The sequence below is a fragment of the Cyprinodon variegatus genome, unplaced genomic scaffold (assembly GCF_000732505.1).
Source record: "Cyprinodon variegatus isolate N-32 unplaced genomic scaffold, C_variegatus-1.0 Scaffold776, whole genome shotgun sequence".
Taxonomy (NCBI): domain Eukaryota; kingdom Metazoa; phylum Chordata; class Actinopteri; order Cyprinodontiformes; family Cyprinodontidae; genus Cyprinodon; species Cyprinodon variegatus.
The window spans coordinates 193158-216418 of NW_015151229.1; the positions used below are offsets into that span (position 1 = coordinate 193158).

The following is a 23261-nucleotide window of genomic DNA, read 5'->3' on the forward strand; positions in this document are numbered from 1 at the left end:
CAATCAGTTTTTTTCTTTCTCTAAAGATCGTTTAACTTAAAGACTTCTCACTCTGATATTATTCCTATGTACCTGTTTTGTCTGAAGTAAATAAATAAACAAACAATTCTCCTTTGTAGATGTTCATAGTAGACTTAGACTTTAGACTTAGAGACTAAGACTTTATTTGTTATTTTGCACACACAAGTGTATACAAAAAGAAATTTCGTTCAGTACAGCTCTCAACACATTTCCTTGATAACAATGTAAGCAGCAGTGATAATGTAAACATGACTGTATAGTTACAGTTTCAACATTCAGTTGTTTTTTTGTTGTATTTTATAACCCCAATTTAAAAGTAAGAATGCTGTTGATAAAGAATAGGCTACATATAATAGGCTACATTCAAACAAAGAGAATGCACTTAGACAGAGGATTAAAAAATATAAATATATCCATATAAATAATTTCACTAAAATAGTGCTCTCATAGCAAAGTTAGGGCCATTGAAAAAAAAAAAGTTAACAGATTTTTAAATGTTATTTCTGTTTAATATGACAAAAAATTCATAATTCTGACTTTAATCTCAGAATTCAGACTTCAGAAAAAAAGTCTTAAATTTGAGATTACAGTCAGAAATTTCAGATTAAAATCAGAATTATGAGATTAGAGTCAAAATTCTGAGATTAAAGTCAGAATTCTGAGAAAAAAAGCCAGAATTCTGATTAATGTCAGAATTGTGAGATTAAAGCCAGAATTTTCAGATTAAAATCAGAATTATGAGATTAAAGTCAGAATTCTGAAAAAAAAGTCAAAATTCTGAGAAAAACTCAAAATATTAAGGTCAGAATTCTTTGATTTAAGTCAGAATTCTGAGATTTAAGTTAAAATACTGAGATTAAAGTCAGAATTGTGAGAAAAGTCAGAATTGTGAGATTGAAGTCAGAATTCTGACTTTTTTTCTCATATTAAACAGAAATGAAATTTAAAAAATCAGTCAACTTTTTTATTTGTTTGGTGTCCCTAATCCTTTTCCGTAAGAAAGGGCATAAAGCTAGAGGGAAAAAAAACAATCAAACAAAAAAAAAAAAGAAAGTCCACGGAGGGAGAGGCGCTGATTTTCGAAGAGGAGTGTGCCATCTTTCCGCTCAAAGATCGTCTCCTGCGCCGCAGGTTGTGACAGCGGCGGGGGGAGCTGGTGAAGACGCACAGCTTGCTGTTGCAGCGGCTGAACTGAGGGGGGGGGGCGGACGCACCAACAGGGGCACGCTCCCTCCAAAGACAAGCGCACACACCTCATCATTCCCAGCAGCATCAAGACACATGCTGAAAGAAAAGGGAAAACTGCAGCCGGATTGCAGAAACGGTGAGTTCATGCGTCTTCTTTTCTTTTTATATTTCAGTCTTTTAAATAAATGATGGCTGCACCCCCCTTCTTTGTTTGGTCGATAATTAAATTCATATTGTAGTCATCCTTTGGATGCGGCATCTTCCTAATCATAATGATGATTTAAATAGATCAGCGGCGGTTGATCTCTGAGAGCAGAGATTGTTTTTATGCCTAATTTGAATGGGAATTGTGCGTCAAAGGCAGGCAGACCGATGCAGTCTGTGCGCCCTCTGCGCCGCACGCACTGCATCTTGAGCTTCCCTCACGGTGGTGCAGCAGGATTTGTATAGCCCACCGCCGGCCGGTGCGGGAAGGCCCCGCAAAACCTGCAAGCCCCGCTTCTCTTCCGAGTGTCCTGCTATCTTTCATATATTTTTAATACATTAAATGCATATTTGGATGTGTTTCATACATTTATAGGTGTATAGATAGTTTTATTTTAGTTGACTTCCTCAGTAGAAAGGTGGTTAATTTGGCTGATTAATAGTAGATAATTAAAATAAATCTCTAATGTTCATAACAGGCCTGCATTTTGCACCCAGTATACCAAATGTGCACAAAAGCAGAATTCAGAAATGATTTTTCCGACAGATTTGTCATGCTTAAATTTACGTTTTCTGTCGCTTTGTATTTGTTTAATAAATAAGTATATTAAGGCTTATATTTTCACAGACTTTAAGGAAGGAAATGAAGCAGGTATATAGATGGAAGGATGGTTTATAACCTTAATGAAATGTAAAGCTTTTGAAATACCCTAAATTGTAACCTATATGTTAAAAATTGTCAGTTTGTTATGGTTCTCCCCTTTTGGACTGTTAGTTATCTAAGTAATTCTGTTTTGTTGATCTTTGGTTTATTTTCCATTTTGTGTCATATTTAAGCAATCTTTAGTTACTCTCTGTTGCCCCCTTGTGTCTGTCTCCTTTCCTCTAGCTCCCTTCTATTCACTTCCATCCACACCTGCTCCATATCAGCTCATTACCCCAGTCTTTGTTCTGTCTGCCATATATACTCTCCCTGTGCAGTTCTTCAGTGCTGGTTCCTTGTTGTTAATCGGTTTCTCATGTGTGTTTTATCCTGAAATCTCCTGGGTTTTTGGGTTTGATTCTTGGATTACTTAAACCTACAAGAACTAATCTCTGCATTTGGGTCCTCAACCAACCTTCATGTTGACCCAGTTTTTACACCTGATTTGCTTGTGATTAAAAGCTTGTGTCTGTCTCTTTATCTTAGTGATGGATGTTGCTTTAGGAAGGTTGTCTTAGTGTCTCTCCTTTGCAGTCTTAAAAACAAATAGTAGGGAAATCAGTTCTAAGTCTGGTTTTGAAGCCATGTTTTAATGTGGCTGGTATTGATTGTCGTTTTGCAATAAGTCCTTACGCAAATACTCATCTGGAAATACATGCGTTAGTGCTGCAAGCCATTGCTCTCACTACGATGCTCTCAGACGATGAGGCTTCAGTCCACTCTGACAGCTTCCTTGGCCTGTCACAGCAGATTCAGCTCAGAGCCATTACTCATGGCAGATGCGGTGTCACCGTTCCTGCTCCTCTCTCTTTGTCCACGGCTCATTAGACGAGAAGCCAAGTGTAAGGCTTTATGGTTTGCTCGGATGCATTCCTCATTCTGTTTACCTTACCTGCAGCATTGGCATAATATCAAGACAAGGGCAATGAACAAATGTACCCTCATCTTCTTTGTGTGCATGGGTATAAGTCACTAATGATATATTTGCCTTTTAGGGTTTTACAGGGTTAGCACTAGAGGTTCTTAAGAGGTTGTATTAGGAACATTTTATTAAATTAAAACTTTAACATAAATCATCCATATAGGAGTAAATACCCATGTCCATTCATTGTGTGAATGGCATTAGTACGTAAAAGGACGGTGAGCATAACTTCTCATTTATGCTGAACCTTATTGCTTTTTTTCTTTAACTTAGCATGAATAAAAATAAAACCTAAGCAGCCATTGCAAATTATTTTTTTTAAATACATAAAGAAATTGTGTCAGGCAGGGATGGTACCAGACTTTTATGCAAGGCAGAGAGTTTTATTAGGTGGGGGTCAATATATTGACAAAAAGAAGAACAGGCCTCCTTTAAAGCTTTCTATCTCTCTGCTTGACATTGCCGTGCACATCTATCCATCGCAGAGTTAAATGGTTTAGGTTTTGTTCTTTCATTCACAATGGCAAAAAGATTATTCTAAAAGCCACTTGTAACATTTCCAAGAAGCTCTATGTGATAAAAAAGTATAGTTGGTTATTGGTGTCCTCTTTTGATGAATTTCTTTCTTTCTTTGAGTCCTGCAAAGAGGTAATGCACAAATAGCACCAACTTTCTAGGTGTGCATTGAAATACTTGAATTAATAACAATCAGTTTAACTCTAATTTCAGTGTAGTAAAAAATTATCTTAAATTTTAAAGTATTTTATATTAAAAGGTAACATTTTATTTGTTTTTTCACTGCATGTCCTTGTCAACTAAAAATATTTTCTAAATGTTACTATGAATTAAAATGCAAAATCAGCAATTTTAAGGTAAATTATTCATTGGATTGATGCAAGTAAAATTAAAATGAAGGTTTATGCTCTCATAGCTTGCTCTGCCTGGGGCAGTATTCAAACAAGGAAACAATGCTTTTTTGTTTAATTCATCCCTTGAGGCTATTTAGCTGCTTCCCTCCATAAGCTGCCATGAGGAAAGTGTGCAGGTGCTGTTGGTAATGAACTCTTAAATCTTGAAAAAAAGAAATCTAACAAAAAGAAAGAAAGCAAAAATGGCATGGTAGCATTTATATAGTTTTAGGTCAGACTGCCATAGAAGCTAAAGCCAAATGAGCTTAATTAGGATCATACACCCATCTGAACGCTTTGGGTTAATAGTCCCCTGTAGCGATGATGTTGAGTTTCTGGAGGTGGGAGGAGAATAAACACCCTCAGTGAGCTCAGTATCTCACAGCTGAACATGTTTGGACTGATGTTTGGATTATTTAGTTGGGAACCTTGATGAGAGGGAAAGTGGGGACTAAAATAAAGCTAAGGCTAGGACTGAGATTTGTGAGAGAAGCTGCTGTTGTGTGGATATTTCTACAGTTTTTAGCTCAGGCCATCTGTTTTTTTTTTTTTTTTTTTTGTTTTTTTTACTTTTTTCTGTTTTTTCCACCTTCTTTAAAATAATGTCTCCAGAGATGCTATGAAGAGACCCAATTTTGCACAACAGCTTCAATTTATTTGTGTGCTTTTCAGCACATGCAATCTATACATAAACATTCACAGCTAATGTAGCTTTGATAAAATACTATTAAGAATGTTTATAGATCAATAAAAAAAGACATAATGCACAATTGCATATATCCACATAAGGGTAATGATATCTGCAAATTATGTTTGAGAATAAAGCAGTAAAAAAGAAGGTTGTGAAATAAAAATCGTCTTATGCTCAGAGAGCAGCCTGTAAGCAGAGAGTCTGTTTACAGGCTGCTGATGGAGAGTTGGTGTGAATCAGGTGGGCAGCAGATGGGAGATTGGAGGACAGTAGAGAAGTTGCCAGACTGGTTATGGCTGTCACTTGCAGAGTTTAGAAAGCATAGCTGGCTTATGTCAGCTGATTTAAAACACATATTGGTGGAGGTTTTCAGCTTCCATTGGAGGTGCGATTTGGGTTGGCCGGCTGCAGATAATTATGTACACAACCCTTTATTCCATTCATGCCCAACACAGTATACAGCTAAAGGTTTATCCCAGAATAATAACTTTTAGTGCAAACATTTATAGTATGTTAAGCATAGGATGTGTCAGTTTTTGAGAAAAGAAAGAATCTTTCCATAAATCAAACAATTAATCCAAAGAGATCGAAAATGCAACTTAAAGCTACCAAAATGGAATAATGAGACAGGGATGCAAATAAGACGAAGAGAAAAAAAAAAATTAATAAATGTTTTTCAGTAGATTCCTATTAGTGCACCCTATTTGCAAATAAACTCCACTCTCAAACTTTCTGAAGCCATTACTGTGGCTCATACTCATCAGGTTATAGCTACTTTGCACTTGGATCGCAAAAACAGACTTTTAAGAGTGGTAAATCAATGAAAACCGCTAAGTGGTTCGACTGGTAATACAGTAGTCAGACAAAGACAAATGTTATCTCTGCTTGAGCTGCTTGTGGAAGTTGAGAGCCAGTTTGACCTCGGAGAAAATAGCACCAAGCTGTCAGTAAAGTCGTTGACTTGAACAAACTTGCATATGCCCAGCTGTTCAAGGTCCACCGATAATTTGTTGTGTGCTGAATTCCATGCTGGGCCTCGCGCTAAATGTTTTTAAGGAAAAATATTCTCCCAACTGCACTGGAGCTTGGCTGATATCATCAATCTGAGACCATTGTCTGCAGAATGTGATTATCTGGTTCTACCACGACTATATCAAGTACCTATTCATCAGATAAGCAAAACAGCAATGCAAAAAAAAAAGTTCTGATTTACCTTAGCAAATTCTAATGGATGTACATGTTTTGGATGTAAGTTATTGCTTGATACTGGAAGGTCACAATTATTCAAGCTATATAAGAGACTCACCATGGATGCGGTCTGGAGAGTTACAAAGAATGAATACAAATCAGTAGCCTGGTCAGCCAGACTTACTTACCGTACATGTTATTGTTGCAGAAAAGCTTTGTTGCATTTTGGGTGATTCTGATACAAACGTTTCCTGGGCTGTGATTGGTCTAATTTTGACTGGAGGGTCTGAGCAAGTCTGACTGGCCAGGCTAACAAAACAGTGCCACAAAAATACATCTAAAATGGACATTAAGAAAACCCAAAACCTGGACACATAAATTATTGATTAAATTAATAAAACTTACACATAAAGAAGAAAGGAAGCAAATTAAGACCAGTGAGGGTATGCAAAGCTGCTATAAAGTAATGCTACATTCGGTCACAATATCATCTTTTCTTTCGTTTGGCCCTTTACTCCGATCCAAGCGTTTACTTCAGTCTTCCTATGAGAAATGCAGTATTATATGCTTAAACAAACAGAATTTGAAATAAAAGGGAAGGGTGAGAATCTCAGTGGAGGAGGATTAACTCATTCTATATCCAGCTTGCACATAATATCAACCGCCCACTCAACCCAGCACTAGAATCTTTGTCACAGCTTTAAAATGATTAGTCAAGATTTAGGTCACTGGAATCCTTAAGGAGTTCCTCCTATCACACTGAAAAACAAAGCTGGTGAAAGTACTACCAACCTATTACTGTACACTAGAGTAATGGGTTGGAACCAATCTGCTTAAGCCGTTATCGGACACAATGGCTTTAATGTAAACTTTTAAATCTATTAAGCATGGTAGTTAACAAAAGCACTGGGGTGAAACCCAATTTAAAGGCCTTCACACATGGATCATAGAGTATTACTGCAGGTTATAGCTTTCTATTTTGTCTGAACCAAAGTTTAGATGCAGATAGCTCTTACATGCCACACTAGCAGCATTTCATTGGTCATCCTAAACCTCAAACTTTTTTTGACATTTAGTTTTGTCGTAACCACACACTTCATTGCAATTTTGAGGTATTAAAATCCATCCATCTATTTTTCATCACACTTATCCCAGCTGGGGTCACTAGGGGTGCTGGTGCCAATCTTCAGCTGTCTACGGGGTAGAGGCGGGGTACACCCTGGACAGGTCACCAGTCTTTCGCAGGGCAACACAGAGACAAACAGGAGAAACAACTGTTCACCCACACACACACATAATTTAGAGAAGCCAGTTAACCTAACAGTCATGTTTTTGGACTGCAAGAGGAGCCGGAGAATCAGGCGAGAACACGTGCATGTACAGGGAGAACATGCAAACCCCATGCATAAAGACCCCAGGCTGGGCATCGGACCCGGAACCTTCCTGCTGCAAGGCAGCAGTGCTACCCACTGCTACACTGGCAGTAGTGCTACCCACTGCTACACTGTGCACCTTTGTATTCCATCCATCCTTTGTAATCCATCCATCCATTATCTGACACGCTTTATCCCAAGTGGGGTCGCGAGGGGTGCTGGTGCCTATCTCCAGCTGTCAATGTGCAAAAGGCGGGGTAGACCCTGGACAGGTCGCCTGTCCATCGCAGGGCAACACAGAGACAAACAGGACAAACAACCATTAACACACACCTAAGGAGAATTTAGAGAAGACAATTAACCTAACAGTCATGTTTTTGGACTGTGGGAGGAAGCCAGAGTACCCGGAGAGAACCCACGCATGCTCAGGGAGAACATGCAAACTCCATGTAGAAACACCCCGGGCCAGGAATTGAACCCAGAACCTTCTTGCTGTAAGGCAGCAGTACTGCGCCATTGAGCAGCCCTGTATTAAAATCATTATAGCAAAATAAAGTAGCTAGTAAGTAAAGTGGAATGACAATGGCATATTTATCTGAAAAAATTGGTATACATTTGCATTCAGCAGCCCGAGTCCAAGCTTTGAAATTTTAGCTTTAGCTTCAGTTAGAGCTAACGTTTTAAATTACAAAGTTTGCACATCTAAAGAGTTAATTTGCCTCCCACTATTCTGATAGAAAATCTCAGGGTCTGCCAAGCTGGATCTAACGCATCTGTGGAAATTGATTTGGAAGGCTTGTTTCAGAAATATAAATTGGATTTGGGTCTGGACTGGATTATTCTAAAACATGAATTATCAAATATTTAAACCATCGTTGTTCAGGATGTATGTTGAGGGTAGTTGTACTACTTGAAGGGAAATTGTTCCAATCCAACATCATTGTGATCACCCCTTCATCTTTCTTCCCGTATTTTCTGATCAGGTTCGCTGTACTTTCTAAATCATCCCTACAACTTAATGTTTCAACGGCCATATAATTTGCAGTTTTCATTCTATGCTACATCTAATGTTTTGCTTGTTGGCCAAAAATAAACAATATTGCTCGACTGACAAGATCGCTCCATTCCACATGTTTGTTGCATGCTCATCATTTCTTGTAGCAAAATGCTGAAGAGAGGTCTTCTATCTGTGGTTTAACAATGACTTTATTATGTCAGTGCTTTATTAAGCTTTATGGAGTAGATGAATAGTAGTCCTGTCAACAGATTTTCCCACTTAATCTGTATATCTCTGCAGCTGCTTTAGAGTAACCGGAGCCTCTTCTGAGCCTCTTGGCTGCTTCTCTGATTAAATTGTCTACTTGTCAAGCTTGTAAGTTTAGGTGGATGCTCATGTGTTGCTAGGTTATCAGTCGAGCCGTGCCCTTCCCATGTCCAGATGATGCATTAAAATGTTTTGCATTATCATATTCAGATGTATGAATATTTCATTGTGCTTTAATGTGAAGACTACCAAACCGTGGCAGTCCCCAAAGGCCACAGGGAAGACAGTTCTAAGGCCATCCGCCCTCAGTGGGAGTTCTTTGCTTGAACTGAAAGAATGTCTTTGTAGAAGAAGATAAGCAGATGATGAGGACGAAGAACAGGAGCGGTTGTCAGCATGGAGAGGCTGTTCATCGTTCATCAGCTAGAGATGAGTCTGTCTAAAGATAAAGCAATTAAAAAGGCAGGAAGAGGGCATCCGTCTTCATAAACATCTTCTAATAGTAGTGAAAAAGATTTTAAAGGTTTAATTTCATTTCAGAGCTGCCAGAACAGAAACCCTTTTTGATATGTCTCCACAGCAATACACTTTATCAATGGGCTACTAGATACTGAAAGTTGAAACATGCTTTGTGCAACTTTACCATAAGAAAAAGTGACTTCCCCCTCACTCTTACTCAGCATCATTTGATGCCGCTGGACGGCCGCCATTATATTCTCCAGTGGCATTTCCCATCAGTGATAAAGTTATACCGTGTCACTGTAGCTGCCATCTTCTCTGTCACTTTTACCCTTGAAACTGATGAGGTGGTTGTTTTGCAGCGTTACTCACCTTGGCTTTTGGCTACATGACACACTCCTTACCCATTTGCTGTCTTAGCACTTAGGCTTGCTGCAGATCAACTTAAGATGTGACTCATTTCAATCCTCTGAACACTTTATGTGTGGGTTTGGATTTCAAAGTAAGCAGGCGGAATGTTTTGAATGTTTACTTTACCTTCCTGGTTTGGTGATCATTATTTGATGATAACATTGTGTATTTAACATGATTCCTCAATGAAACCAACATCGGTGTAAATTTATATTTTCCAAGATGGGAAGCAGCCCTAGACTATCACGCAATGCCCACCACTTCATTTGTTTCCTAATATGATCTTTTTCTAAAATGCTATGTTAGTTTTATATGAAAGACAACAGAATGTACATCTTCCGATGGGTCCATCTTTGTTTTGAAAGTTCCCAGATTATTTTTCGTTACGTCTTGGGAACCATTAAGGTGTTTTCTGATGATTTTTTTTACATCAATGGTTCTGGCATAGGAACTTTAACATGGATGCAATGTTTTCCTAGACTCTATCTTATGGTTGAATCTTAAACTTTGACCTGTTTAGATATTTTTTATTAAGCTAGCCACTCTGTCAGATGATCAGAACTTCTCCTTATTTTCTCCAATTGCTGATAATGGCTGATCTTGTAGTTCACCTGAGTCCTGAGACTCACTTTGCCATTAAGAGATGCCTGTTTGTGCTCAATGTGGTCAATTACAGTTAATTTATGGACGTATGGATGGATGATAGAAAAACAGACTCTCAGCATAATACAACCTACACAACAGGCCTACCTGGAGTGTTTGTTGTTGAAAAGATTAGAATCATTTCACAGAAAACCTTTCTAGTTAATGTTCCTAAAATGTTTTGGAAACTCCATATCTTTACATTTGCTATAGTAGCACAGGAAAGGTGAGGAATCCTACCCAACCTCAGTTGCAGTCAATCAAACAGGTTTTATGAATCTCGATACAATTAGGCAGTGTGAAATGTTAACTCATCCAACTGCAAATGAGCACCAACAGCCCATTTTCTCCAGACTGTATTTTTAATTATACAACATCATTAATTGATAAAATTCTTTATTGCCCTTTTTGAGGGGATACAATGTTCTCTGTATCACGTATTTTACCTGAGAGAAAGGAGGTCATGGTTAGAAATCCCAGTTAAACGTAGTTAACTTTATGAGAAATAAATGATATTAAGCAAGTACTATCACCATTGATTAGTCAAAAGAAATAGTTTCTAAGTACGTTATGCTTTTTCTTCACTTAGTAGGTGTTCTTACATTAAAGATTGTATTTTTCTTGTATGGAGGAGTGTGGGCCTAGTGGTTTAGAGCAGTGTGCTTGTGCTCTGAGAAGGTTGCAAGTACACTGCTTCCTGGGCACTGCACAATGGCAGCCCACTGCTCCCCAAGAGGGTGGGTTAAATGCAGAGGTAAATTTCTCCAGTGTGAGATCAATAAAGTTAAATTATTATTTCTTACATTTTGTTTAGTGCAACATTATTCTACTGCAACAAATAATAAAGTCAGTTTTAGGCTTTAAAGACATATAATGTAAACATTTTTTTCCTCCTACTGAGATCAAGGATAGTCTTGTTAAATCATAATGCTAAATGTAATTATATCAAATACCATCTTATTGTACTAATTCAAATTACTCAAAAGCCTTGGAGGCTTCATATGGTTCATTACTGCTTCTTTGCCAAACCTTCTTTTCTCTTCTCACACCATTTTCCCACCATATGCACACTACTGGTATTGACTATCATCCCACTCTTCCTCTTCTCCACTCTCCGGTCTGATCCATGACTCACAAAGCCCATTTAACCTTCACCCAGCTAAACGCAAGCCAACACTCAAGCACACCCTCTGGCTAAAAGAATCCTGTATCTATTTTTTATTCATTTATGTCCTTTCTGGTATTTTCATGTACAGTACTGTTTTGCTGTATAGCTGCTTTGTTATTGCATCTTTAAACATCCGATCTTTGAAAAAGTTGTTGTCATCTTGTCCGACTCTTGAATCATCTCATTTTCTCAAGAAGAAACAAGAGTAAAATTCAGGAAACTCTTGCGCTTTGTTACAAATGCACTCCTAACAGTCATTTTATTTCAGCTCTGGTATATATATTACCTGTGAGATATTTACTCTACAAAAGGCCCAATAGAAAGTGGAAGAACAGACATTTCCAAAAAGGGTATCACATGGTTTTCTCATGGTATCTTCCTCTGTCTACACACTCACTTAACTAGTTACCACAAGCTATCAGGTAGCAAGGGTGTGTCCAGGAAGCGCTGGTTCAGATTAACCACTGTGTCTTTGGTAGAAACTGATGCTGCACTTCTCCGCTCTTATTTTGGTGTTTGCATTTTCTGTAGTACCATCAACTTAACACTTTAATAGTGTTATTGGAATCCAGGACAAGACTTTATTACCTTTGTAACAAAAAAAAAAATGGAAATTTTGATGGTAAAAATAAATATCAATGTAATAACAAGAAACGCCAACTTTCCCGAATGTATTAAGAAAAACAACAAAAGTGCTTCTATAAGAAATTCATGAAAAACACTCTGAGAGTGAAAGAAACCCATTTTTTCTGGTACAACATAACTTTAGAATCATTAATGCTGATACTGGCATTTACATTCTTTAGTTTATAAACCTAAATAAAATTGTTAACTTGGCTTATTAACTTTTAAACTTTACTTTTAAACTTTACAATTAGCTTGTTACCTTTTGTCTTGACTTGTTTCAACTTAATTTCCAGTAGGTAATATATCATTCAAGGGCTCATCTAATTGGTCAAATGCCAAAATAATTTGTAAGGGGTATGCAAGTGATCAAAAACAGTAACTTGCCCTATAAAGGGTAAGAACTGCATAAGATAAACGTTTGATAGATGTGTCTTTGATTCCTCTTTAAAAGAAAAGATTTATAAAAGGTTTTCTTGTGAAAACACTTAAGTGTGCTACTAAGTTTGAGAGATACCAAAAACAGTGGACTTCTTGCTGTACTATGCTAACTGAAATGGTAGCACTTAATTTGCTTTGACTGATTAAGTCTTAAGATAGCTGAGTTTACAGTTGGTGTGTTTCAATTCTCAGTCGACAATCAAATTTCCTGTGTGGCCGTAGTAAACGGAAGCAACAACTAAAAAAACTATGAAATTAGTCTATAGTGATAGCTTCTAAAGTATCATAAGCCCCATTTACACTACCCCTTTGAAACTGTGCAGAGAGCGGTTCGAGCATGGTAACTGAGATAACTGTTGAGTGTAAATGGAATCCAACTGAACTGGACGCTGCCAGACACATCCTAACGGTTAGGATGTGGCTCGGTTCTCTGATAACAAACAGTGCATGTGTAGACCGCATCATCCCCTCTTTACAGTCAGCTGACTGATTTTGAGGGTTTTCTTGGTTATCTGGCACTGCAATTCACAGATCTCATCACCTGCTCGCAACATAAACTTCTTCTCAGCCTATTAACAATAAATGGCATCAGAAGAGCATTGTGTGACCTGGGATGATGCCAAGGCTGAGGCTGTCATTGCAATTCGGGTGGAGGACACTATCCAGGGACATAAGTTCCTGAAGGTTATGGGTGCAACCATTTTTGTATGAGAGCTGTAGTATCTTGGACCGCCGATAGAAGGCGAGGAACCGTGCTAGCGTGATGTGTAAATGGTCGCAAGAACCAAGCTCGGCACAGTTAACTGATCCAAGCTTGGTCCGAACTCGGCATGGATCAGTTTTAGAGGCCTTCTGCTTTTCCTTTTCGTGAAGTTAGGCTTCTTTAAACATTTTTAGATGTAGTTTAATTTTTTTTTATTTTAATTTTGTTAAATTTTGTAACAATTTGTCTGCAGCATTATAAGAAAAACATGGGATTTACATTAACATTAGATAATCTAGCAATATGATTCACCAGGAATTAACATAAAATTAAACAATTTAAATACTTTTCTGCTTTGGGTTCATAGTGAAAACTGACCCTAGATTAAGTCTTGCATAGACAGACCAAAGTTGTATACATTTTTTGTATTTATTGCAATTTTGTTGTTCTTTTTTTGCTACATGCATTTTGCATACAGTAATATAGCAATGATGCAAATGTCTGTGATTTTTGTAATGCAATCATAGAACTTCATCACAAACTTTTAAGAAATTATTGTTTTTCCTGTTGTCTGTTTTATCTAAAGTGGTATTAATGCTTCCTAGATCATTTGTAGTGCTTTTACCAGGCATTAGATACAGTATGATTCTCTTTGAAAATTGATAAACCAAATGACATAATAATGCTTTTTATTTTGTTGCTCGGAAGAAGCGTTTGTGTTTTTGATGACTCATTGCCAAGCAAGAAAAGATGATAATAATAAATAATTGATTATCTTTGTTTTCTTCTTGCTAGAATTTGGCATCTTTTATTTATGAGCTTGCAATTACTGAACACTGCTAAACTAGACGGGCATTCAATTTTATATCTATTGCAACTGTTCCTTATCCCATTCTTAAAGTATATTATCTTTAATATGTCATAAATTGAAAGTTAAATAGCGATTGATAAGTAGTATCAGATATCAGGAAATTGATAGAGTGCTATATGTTGAGGGTTTAACCACACTAAGGTAAGTGATTTTAGGATCGGTATTTCTCAGTGCAGATTCACCGGTTTTATTCTGGTGATTGATTCTCATCTGAGCTTCTGAGTGCGGGCCAGCTCTGTTAGTTGGCTTTGCCTATTCGCCAAAACAACTCATACTCAGGCCTTTTTTCCAACCACCATAAGGAGAAGGATTCGGTTTGACCAGAACCAAATGAATTTCATGCTTTGACCTCTTTTATTGTGTAAGTTGAGACAGAGCTGCTCTTCCTTTTCTTTTCATGCTATGAATTCAGAGGTTTAATCTAAAAAAAGAACATGACACTACTATTCATCAAAGGGGCAATATTCTTAATAAAGCCTCTAATAAGATTGAGAATATATTAGTAGAAATGGAGTGGCATCCAAATGTAAGCCTTGGCTTTTCTTTGCTTTGAGCTACCCTCATTAGCACAGACAGCATCTGCCGGGTCTGAAGTACCAAATTGCTGACTGGGGCCTTTGTATAGAGCTGGCTGCAGCCTCTCTTTCAGAGAGTCCATGCTGTCTGGCTGCCCCCAAGCTTAGCACCATATTCCAACAAGGCAGAGGATCCCTAGGCCTGTGCATGCATGAGTGATTACAGATGAAACGATAAGCGCTAAGGTCTGCTGCTTTGGTAGGTTTATTACTGGTATGGTTCAGTTCTGAATCCTTCCAGCTGCCATTATTGATTGGATTAGTTTTTTTTTCTTTTTTGCATTTCCTTTTGGTGTCGATAAGCTGCAGGATGTGAACTGATACTAAAACCTGAGAGCTTATTTTTTTCCTGTAAGATACAGTAGCAGAACCTGAATAACAGGTTAACAATAATGTTTGCAGACATTTCTTTGCACTACAACAACTTTAATGTTTGTTGCTAGCAGTTTGTTTTTTGCAGATAGAATTTTAAGTGCAACCAAGTTTCTTTGGTATAACTGCCAGGAAAAAAAGCCAGAAAAATCTATAGAAACCAGTTGATTGCCAGACTGTGAGCTATGTGAGACTGTCCAAGTTGGGCTGTTGCCAAGGCAGCAGATGTCCAGTGAAACACTAGATGATTTTCTACACTAGCTCCAATAGAAAGACTGATAGAACTGAAAACGTTGATTTAAAATATTTAATCTACATTTGCAAATGTTATAATTCTTTAGACAGTTTGACTCTATGGAAAAAATGGATACATTATGAGATACACACAGTTTTAGCTAATGTTTCTCTAAAGTGGAATGGCTGAGAAGTTGCTCTTTAAAACAGAAACCCACAAAGAAAAACTATAATTTTGATTTGCAATAACTAGGATCAGAAAATCTAACAAATAAACTATCTCAGTCAATACTCCTTATATTGTAGAGACATACAATATGAAAAAATTAGATTTTTTTTTAACTGATTGTTTACATAATGCAATGACTGGTGATGAATACAAAAGATTCAGTTTTAGCTTCAATATAAACATAGGATCCATAAGACAACTAGTTTAGCTAGATGCAATATTTGTCTTTACTAAAACTTGAGTCTGGCAAAAGTTGTGGTATGTTGGCACAAGATGCAATGCGTTACATTTTCTTTGCAATTTTAGTAAATGACACTAATTACCAGGGGGGTTCTAGTCAAACCAAAGCTGTGTTTCACTGCTTCAAAACAATAAAATTGCTTCTAGTAAAAAAAAACGTGTCGACAAACTAAAAGAATACAACCGGAAACCTTGGTTCAACTGAATTCTACTAGGGGTGAAAAATATCTGGCTTAAGTTTATGTTTGGACTACAAGGTCTCAGTATATATATATATATATATATATATATAAACATAACTGTCATCAAACTGGCCATCATTCTATGAATTTAAGTTAAATATGCTGTTGACTCTTGTTTTGAAAGAGGAAATAAATTTTTTCTGAAAGGAATTTGAAATGTCTTCCTAGTTTAAAACACTCAATAACGTTTCCATCACTTTAAATTGCTTTTTTTTTTTAGTTTTAGTAAAAAGAAAATAACAAACAATAGAATGATAGCTTTGCAAGGTTTGTTAGAACATTTTCCCTACTAACTGGTTGATAGTAAATGAATTTGTATGGAAAATTGCTTTGAAATGCTCGGGATTGATAATGTCAAGTTAAAAATCTGAATGAAACCAGACACCCCTGATCCCTTAACAACAATGTGGCCTCCTCTGTTTTGTTTGCACGATGTGACTGCAGCTCAGCGTAGTTGGAGAATTTGTTTAATGGAAATCATGGCAAAGAAAGTAAGCAAATGAAGTGGGTTTATTTGTGTGCTCTGGGTGGGTAAATATGCACCGAGTCCTTGTATAATGATGGGCAGCAGCAAAGCAGTGAAGGACTGATTCCTGAACCGTGAAACAATACAAATACGTTGCATCCAGTTGCTGCTCAGGTGGAGTTGTGACTCACGGCACTTGCTTGATTCTCTAAAAGCTTCATTATGTTTGCTTTTGTCATCATAATGAATGTTGTCATTTTAACAAAGCTTGGGGCTACTGTGAGTGGCAGCTGGGATTTAATTGACCACAATCCCCATGTCCCAACACAACACTTAAGTAAATTCAAAAGCAAAGCATGTGACTTAATTCAGTATGAACAAAAGCCCTTATAGAGGATAATGTTGCTGAATAAATAGAGCCGTGCTTTCTCTCATTGTAGCATCAAGTCCTTTTCCAGCCCAGAAGTACACCACAAATTGCAACTGCTGCGAGGAGTGTAATTACCTGCATATGTGTCACTTATGTGTTTTGAAATTACAGCCATTTCTACTCGCCCTACAAATACTTTTCCACCAGTTCTGTAGAAATCAACAATATTAGATGGTACAGAAAAAAACAGAAGGGTGGATGGTTAATATATGATCCTAAATGTCTTAATAAAAGGTTACAGTCTAACAGCAGTTAGTTTAGAGTTTAAGGTTTCCATACACATACAAGAGGTGTAACAAAATAGGGAGCATGGCAGAGAAAGCTATTGTGATTAAAAAGTCAGAGACGTCTGAATTAGGTGCCTGGGGCTGTTGTAACCTCTGATATGAGCTCTATCCATCTTCCCATCAGCTCTAAGAGGCTTTTCTGGGGCTGCTTAATGAAAGAATCATCACAACATGATTCCACCTTAAAATAATGCTTCATTTCTTGGTTTTCTGTCATCTAGGAATGTATAGTTTTATATAAAACTTTTATTTTGTAGATCTGCCTTATCTTAACAGTTTACTTTTACTTTAGTGTTTGGTTTGGATTAGAGTTTAAATATCTATTTGTTAAGCTTAAAGATGTTGTGGATTTTCTCCAATTTTTTAAAAGACCCACCCTCTTCATTTTAAAATAAAAATGCACATGTACAACCCTGTACCTGCTCCTAAGAAGGAATGCCTGTTAAATGCATGCAATAGCATGCACAAGCCCATATTCTCCTTATGCACGCTCTGTTTAAAAGTTGTTGTTCTCATAGCTCATACAAGCTTACTGTGTCTGAACGTCTTCCCTAACCCCTAAATCCATCAATCATTATACAGAGCGGGGACTATATAGTGGACTTTGTCGTGAACTCAGTTAACTGACCATTCGGACAGATGATCTCTACCTTTTGCTCCCTGTTGGTAACATAACGCCACCTCCACCTCTTGTTGTGTGCGCCATCTTTGTAATTAGTCGCTGCTGTCGGGTAGTGACTATGGTCCTCGGCTATTTTCAAAGATGGCTAACTGGGGACGAGCACGTAGGACGCCCCTATGTAAACATATCACCAGAACGATTGACAATTAGGAGGACCACTTATTTTGATGATCCACCTGGAAAACAAAAATCCTCCACTATACCTTTAAGCCACACGGCACAAAAAATATCTGTCTCTAATCAAAGCTGCTTAATTTCAGTAAAAAGGATGCTTTCTTTGTTTAGGTTTACTACTTTACTTTGAATGCATGTGCAAATAGGGCTCTTCTATTTTAATGAGAAAAAAGAATTTAACTATATTGGTTTAGGTAAAAACCAGATAGTTAATTTAATAGAAGTGTTTTTTCTATATTGTTTAAGATACATTGATTTGTATAGAGCTCTCACTCTAAGGTCACCAAGAACATTGATTGCCTTTTTTTAATCAACACCAAGCCATTCACTTATCCCTACTAATATAAGTTCAAAGTAACTACTACTGGTGTAGACTTTAAATAATTCAACATGATATTCTAAAAATAGAAACTGTAGTTCAGTTGTTTCCTGCCATTACACTTTGTTTTTAAAAACCACCTTCTAAGAGTCTTCTCTTTATGTGATGGGACATGAGATAGAACTGATAACTCTGTGATAAAGCTACACTCAGGCTCCATTTGGGAGACACAGTTTAAAGCATCTAAAAGAAATGATCCATTTTATTTGAACCTCTCTTGCTTACAGCTACACTGCCAGACAGAGTGTGGGTGCCAGTCTGCACCCAATCTTTTGTGTCTGCTCTTCTCCTCCTTGTCACAGCTTTGGGACTGTGAGAACGAGGTTTTTACATTAGTCCTCAATTAATGGGATCGCAGCAGCGGAGACATCCCTCTCAATTGGTGTTACTAATATTAGCCGGGCTCAATCTCCTCCTTTCTTTCCGCCTTTGTCTTTGTTAGCTGTCAATATTAGACATTTTCTACACATCCTACAGGTCCATTCTCTTCAGTGTTTGCTCGTCTTTCTTCACAAAGCCTTTGTTCCTTAAACTCTCTTTTTCACTATTCCTTTTCTCATTTACCTCCTTTCCCATTGCCTTCCAAAACATCTGTGTCTGTCTTTGCTTTCCCTAGCATGCCTTTGAGGGTTTTGTCTTAGATGGGGTGGTCTCCGGGGCACAGAATGCATGGAGGTATTTTTTAGAGCTAGTCCAACATATCATGTCAGTGGTGACAAGGTCGTGCTGGTCAGCTCACCATGGTGATATCTTTGAGCCTAGTTTCTCTTGTTCCTCGGTTTTTTCCAACATTAGGGGAACAGTTTTTGGTGCTCCATTAAATTGAGTTTGGAAATGTGTGTTAGAACATTCCCACACTATGATAAACATTTTATTCTACTTCACAGGAAAGTTTAACTCAGACATTTACAACATGAGCCGAAAAACCGAAGCCCCCCACTGCTGTTAAGCTTGAGCAATTCATTATTATTATTTTAATTATCCCATACAGCTTAGCTTTACTAAACTGTTTTTATTGTATACAGTAGTAATCATATCTTTTTAGCATTCTAACATGTTTGAACAAGCTGATTATATCACATGAGGTGTGTCAGGCTTCCAGCAGCCTGTGGTTTAACAGATCTGTTGCTTGAAGCTTTTGCTAAATGTATTTTTTTGAAAATACCTTAATACGTTCCAGCATTTTTGAAGCAAAGAAAAGCATACCTGAGCTATTTAAGCTAGCTGGCTTTGTAAAGCAACATGCAGGGAAAGGGAAAAACACTGTTACTGTTATGTTTCTCCCCTTGTGGACTTCTGTTTGAGCTTCTTTTTAAAGTTTTCAGTTCCACTTTCATTTATGTTTTCTGTGTTTTCTTGTTCATTGGTTTCATTTCCATTTTGTGTTTTTTTTTGTGCAGTTTTGTATTTCGTGAGTCACTCTCTGTTGCCCCCTTGTGCCTGTTTCCTTTCCCCTTGGCTCTCTTCTAGTTAGTTCTATTCACACCTGCTTCATATCAGCTCATTAGCCAGTCTTTTGGTCCGTTCCCCATATATACACCACCTCTGCAGTTCCTCAATGGATTCTTGTTGTTGTTTTGTTGCTTCCTCGTCTCTTTGCCCCAATGCATGTTTTCCCTTGAGGCTTACTAGATTTTCGGTTTTCAGTATTTTGTGTTTTTTGGACTTTGCTTCAGTTGCAAAGTGGGATTGTTACATTAAACCTCCAAACTGTTCTTTGCCTCATTATACCTGCTACCATGACAGTTACACTTACATTCCAAACTGCCTTACTTTTTACAACCAAGGGAAAACCTGATTGCAGTTACTGGCCCAGTTAAAACTAAATCACCCGATAACATGTTTTCATTTGTTAAGATTTTTTAGTTATTGTATATTTTGTCTTATATTTTCACTACAAAGCTTTTGAATCATTGAATCTAAAAACTTAAAGAAAATACTAAAATGCTGCATTTTATGTCTGATTACTGATAAAAATCTAATCTCTGATCTAAAATGGATCTTCTTTTAAGCTTTTTTTTTTAACCATGAAAATTTTTTTAATCTTGTGACACTCCAAAACCAATAGCATATGCAGTTTTGAGTTTTAAAATTTTTAGCATTTGTGCCTTTTCTTTACTGAAAAGTCCAAAATTTTTCGTAATGTCTTTTATGGATATTTTTTAGTGACATTTTTCTCCCATTAAGTCTGTTGATAACATCCTTTGTGTTCCCGTTTACTCAATGAACACCTATGCCCCAAGACATACTCTCATTTCCCCATTACAGTTAACTGTTGCCTCTTGATTAAACTTCACATTAAGGCAGCAGCTGACTTGTAATGACTTTACAATTCTATTTAATACACTTAATTCAGTTCAATTATGTGGAATTGTTCCACAACAAACAACATCTGGAGGCACTTTGCTCATCAAAATAAATCAACAAATGTGTTTCCATTCTTAAAAGAAATACACAACAAACATAAACAGAGTAGAGTATGTAGACAGCATTCCAAATAATCCTAAATGTGTAATTCTTCTCGTAAATATCCAGCTGAACCTTGCTCAATGAGATTGGCAGTTCTTGCCTGTTCATCACTCCGACCATTTTGTTTTGATCCAATGCAAATCTGTGGGATTAAAAAGATGCCTGCTAAACAAATAGGGGAAATAAATATACAGAAATCAATTAATTCAATATTCTGCCTTGCTAAAAAAACATTAAAATAGTTAAATGTTAAGTTTAATGTAGTTTTGGTGAGATTCAGCTCAATTTCCCTGTTGCATTTTCACATTCAGTCTCCCATAGCCATTAATATTCAATTCAGTTTATTTATATAGCGCCAATTTACAACACGTCATATCAAGGCATCTTACAGAGACAATTTAACCAGATCATAGTCAAATTGCTTAAGTTTTCTATTTAAGGAAAACCAGTTGATTGCATCAACTCATTGACTCACACCAAGCATGCTTGTAGGGACAGTGGAGAGGAAAAACTTCCTTTTAACAGGAAGAAACCTCCAGTAGAATCAAGCTCAGTGTGAGGGGCCATCTGCTGAGTCCGACTGTGGTTCAAGGAGACAGAAGCAGACATACAGAAATGCTTTTATGTATTGTAGTGGTCTCTCTTTTTGTACTTCGGTTTGTTGCTGTTTTAGTAGATCGTTTTTATGAATTTCTATTATTATTATTATTATTATTATTTACTATTGCTGTTCATTGGTTAATTGGAGTCTAATATTTACTCTGGTCGTAACTTGCCACCATGTATGCGTGCATGACTACATGAAGTCTACAGAATGAAGTGCAGGCCATTTACTATTAACCATTTCCTATATCTAAAACCTCTAAAGTAGGAGAAGTCCTGGGATTAGTCTACTTTATAGGGCATAAACAGTTAAAAGTTAGAAATAAAAGTTTTACACAGAAACTTATTTTATTATCTCAGTACCTGCATGATGCACCCTGTATACAAGGTGATATTAGGACTGCAGCACAGGCGGTGGCAAAATGCATTTCCCTTCTGCTAAGGGTGTCACATTATTATTATTATTATTATTATCATTATTATAATACTGATTTTTTTTCAGTGGTGATGGAATGTGAGCCTAAACCTAAATTATTTAAAAAATAGAATTTAATGAAATTTTTTTTTTTTGCCTCACTTACTGTGCACAATATTAAATCCAGTTTTAAAATTTTAAAATGGTTTCCCCCAACTTACATGCTCTTACTTGCTGGTAATTACTTTAATATGAATATTTTCTATTGTTTTTAAAGATGCATGTCAATATTTAGCCACTCCTTTATCTGTGTGTGAAATGTGACCTGGCAACTCGAGGCACTGGGCAGGTGGAAAGCAGCCTGCAGACCTCCTTTGTTAGACCTGTTTATGCGCAGGAAGCATTTCAGTTCCTACGCTTTCATTTATTCTTTAGGCCTAATTTATTTCAATGCTGTGAGCCCTCTAAAAGGAAACCAAGTAAAAGAATTTAATTTTTGCGTTACCTGATGGAAACAACTTTGCTTCGGCTTTTTTTTCATTGATGTCTTACAACTGTAGCTTAGCATGGCCAAATGAGGGCATCACAGACTTTTTAGTAATGCGGACTAGTAATATTTTTTGTTTAAGGGCACTTATTGGGAATTAAAAGAAGATATATACATTTTTTTTTAAATCACCACAAAAAAACATAAAAACGACAGATGGGTGCTTCTGCAAACATATTGTACCTCATCCTGACCCAGTGAACCCAACACCATCAGTCCCGCTGGACATGCAGTGTTTAAAATAGTGTATATATATATATATCTATATATATATATCTATATATATATAGATATATATAGATATATATATATATAGATAGATAGATAGATAGATAGATAGATAGATAGATAGATAGATAGATAGATAGATGGATGTGTATATATATAACAAGATAACTATGCGACAGCACTTGTGCCTGTAATTCAACAACAGTTAAAGTCACTTAACTGTTTTTCTTTAATTATTATTATACCAGCATATATAGAGAGATAGAAATGGTTTGATTGCAGTGTTTGGAAGAGTTTTCTTCCTTTTCAATTTGATTTTTCTCATTTATTTTTAGGCTCTCTGCAAGAAAGTAAAATGTCTTGAGCAGGACTAGTTATCTGGGTTAAATGAGATTTTATTACCTTGGGGGATTTCCTTCTGCAAATCTAGAAATTAACATAGAAATCAACCCCAATGACCTGTGATTCAGTCACTGATTAAATGACATCAGGTCTCATATGGTTAAGACTTTAATGCACCTGCTGTATTGTAGTTATCAGCAAAGATCATATTTTCAGGGCACCAAGCATTTTTCAATGTTCTTTCAGCACCTCTATATATTCAATTTTATTAAAAAAATAATTTTGCTGCTATTCTTTAATCTTTATTATTTTTCGTACTGTGCATTTTCTGTGTAACATTATTGATAACTGTGTTGTATGCTTTAGTTGCTGTCGAGTGGAAACATCGAGGAAGGGGAAATAACTCTTTAACCTCTAGAGGAGCAAAATGAAAGCTATGAAGAGGCAGTAAATCCTCATGATTAAACCCAGATCTCTAAGACTGTCTGGTTTGTATGGGGTTACACCATGTGGTTTGTCAGTTCTTCAAAGGATGCTCACAAACTGTTAAATTTAAAAGCTCTTTG

At 36.8% G+C, this 23261-nt stretch overlaps 1 protein-coding gene across 15 annotated transcripts in view; it reads left to right on the forward strand.

The window, feature by feature from the left end:
* The first annotated feature begins 1204 nt into the window (after positions 1-1204).
* Positions 1205-23261, forward strand: part of LOC107098426 (neuronal cell adhesion molecule-like) — a 73415-nt gene continuing 51358 nt past the window's right edge. For 10 of the 15 annotated variants that reach the window (XM_015396105.1, XM_015396114.1, XM_015396111.1 and 7 more), the window contains exon 1: positions 1205-1345. The gene's annotated coding sequence lies outside the window, so the exon portion shown is untranslated. The remainder of the gene's footprint in view (positions 1346-23261) is intronic. The other 5 variants (XM_015396108.1, XM_015396117.1, XM_015396118.1 and 2 more) reach the window with 2 other exon arrangements.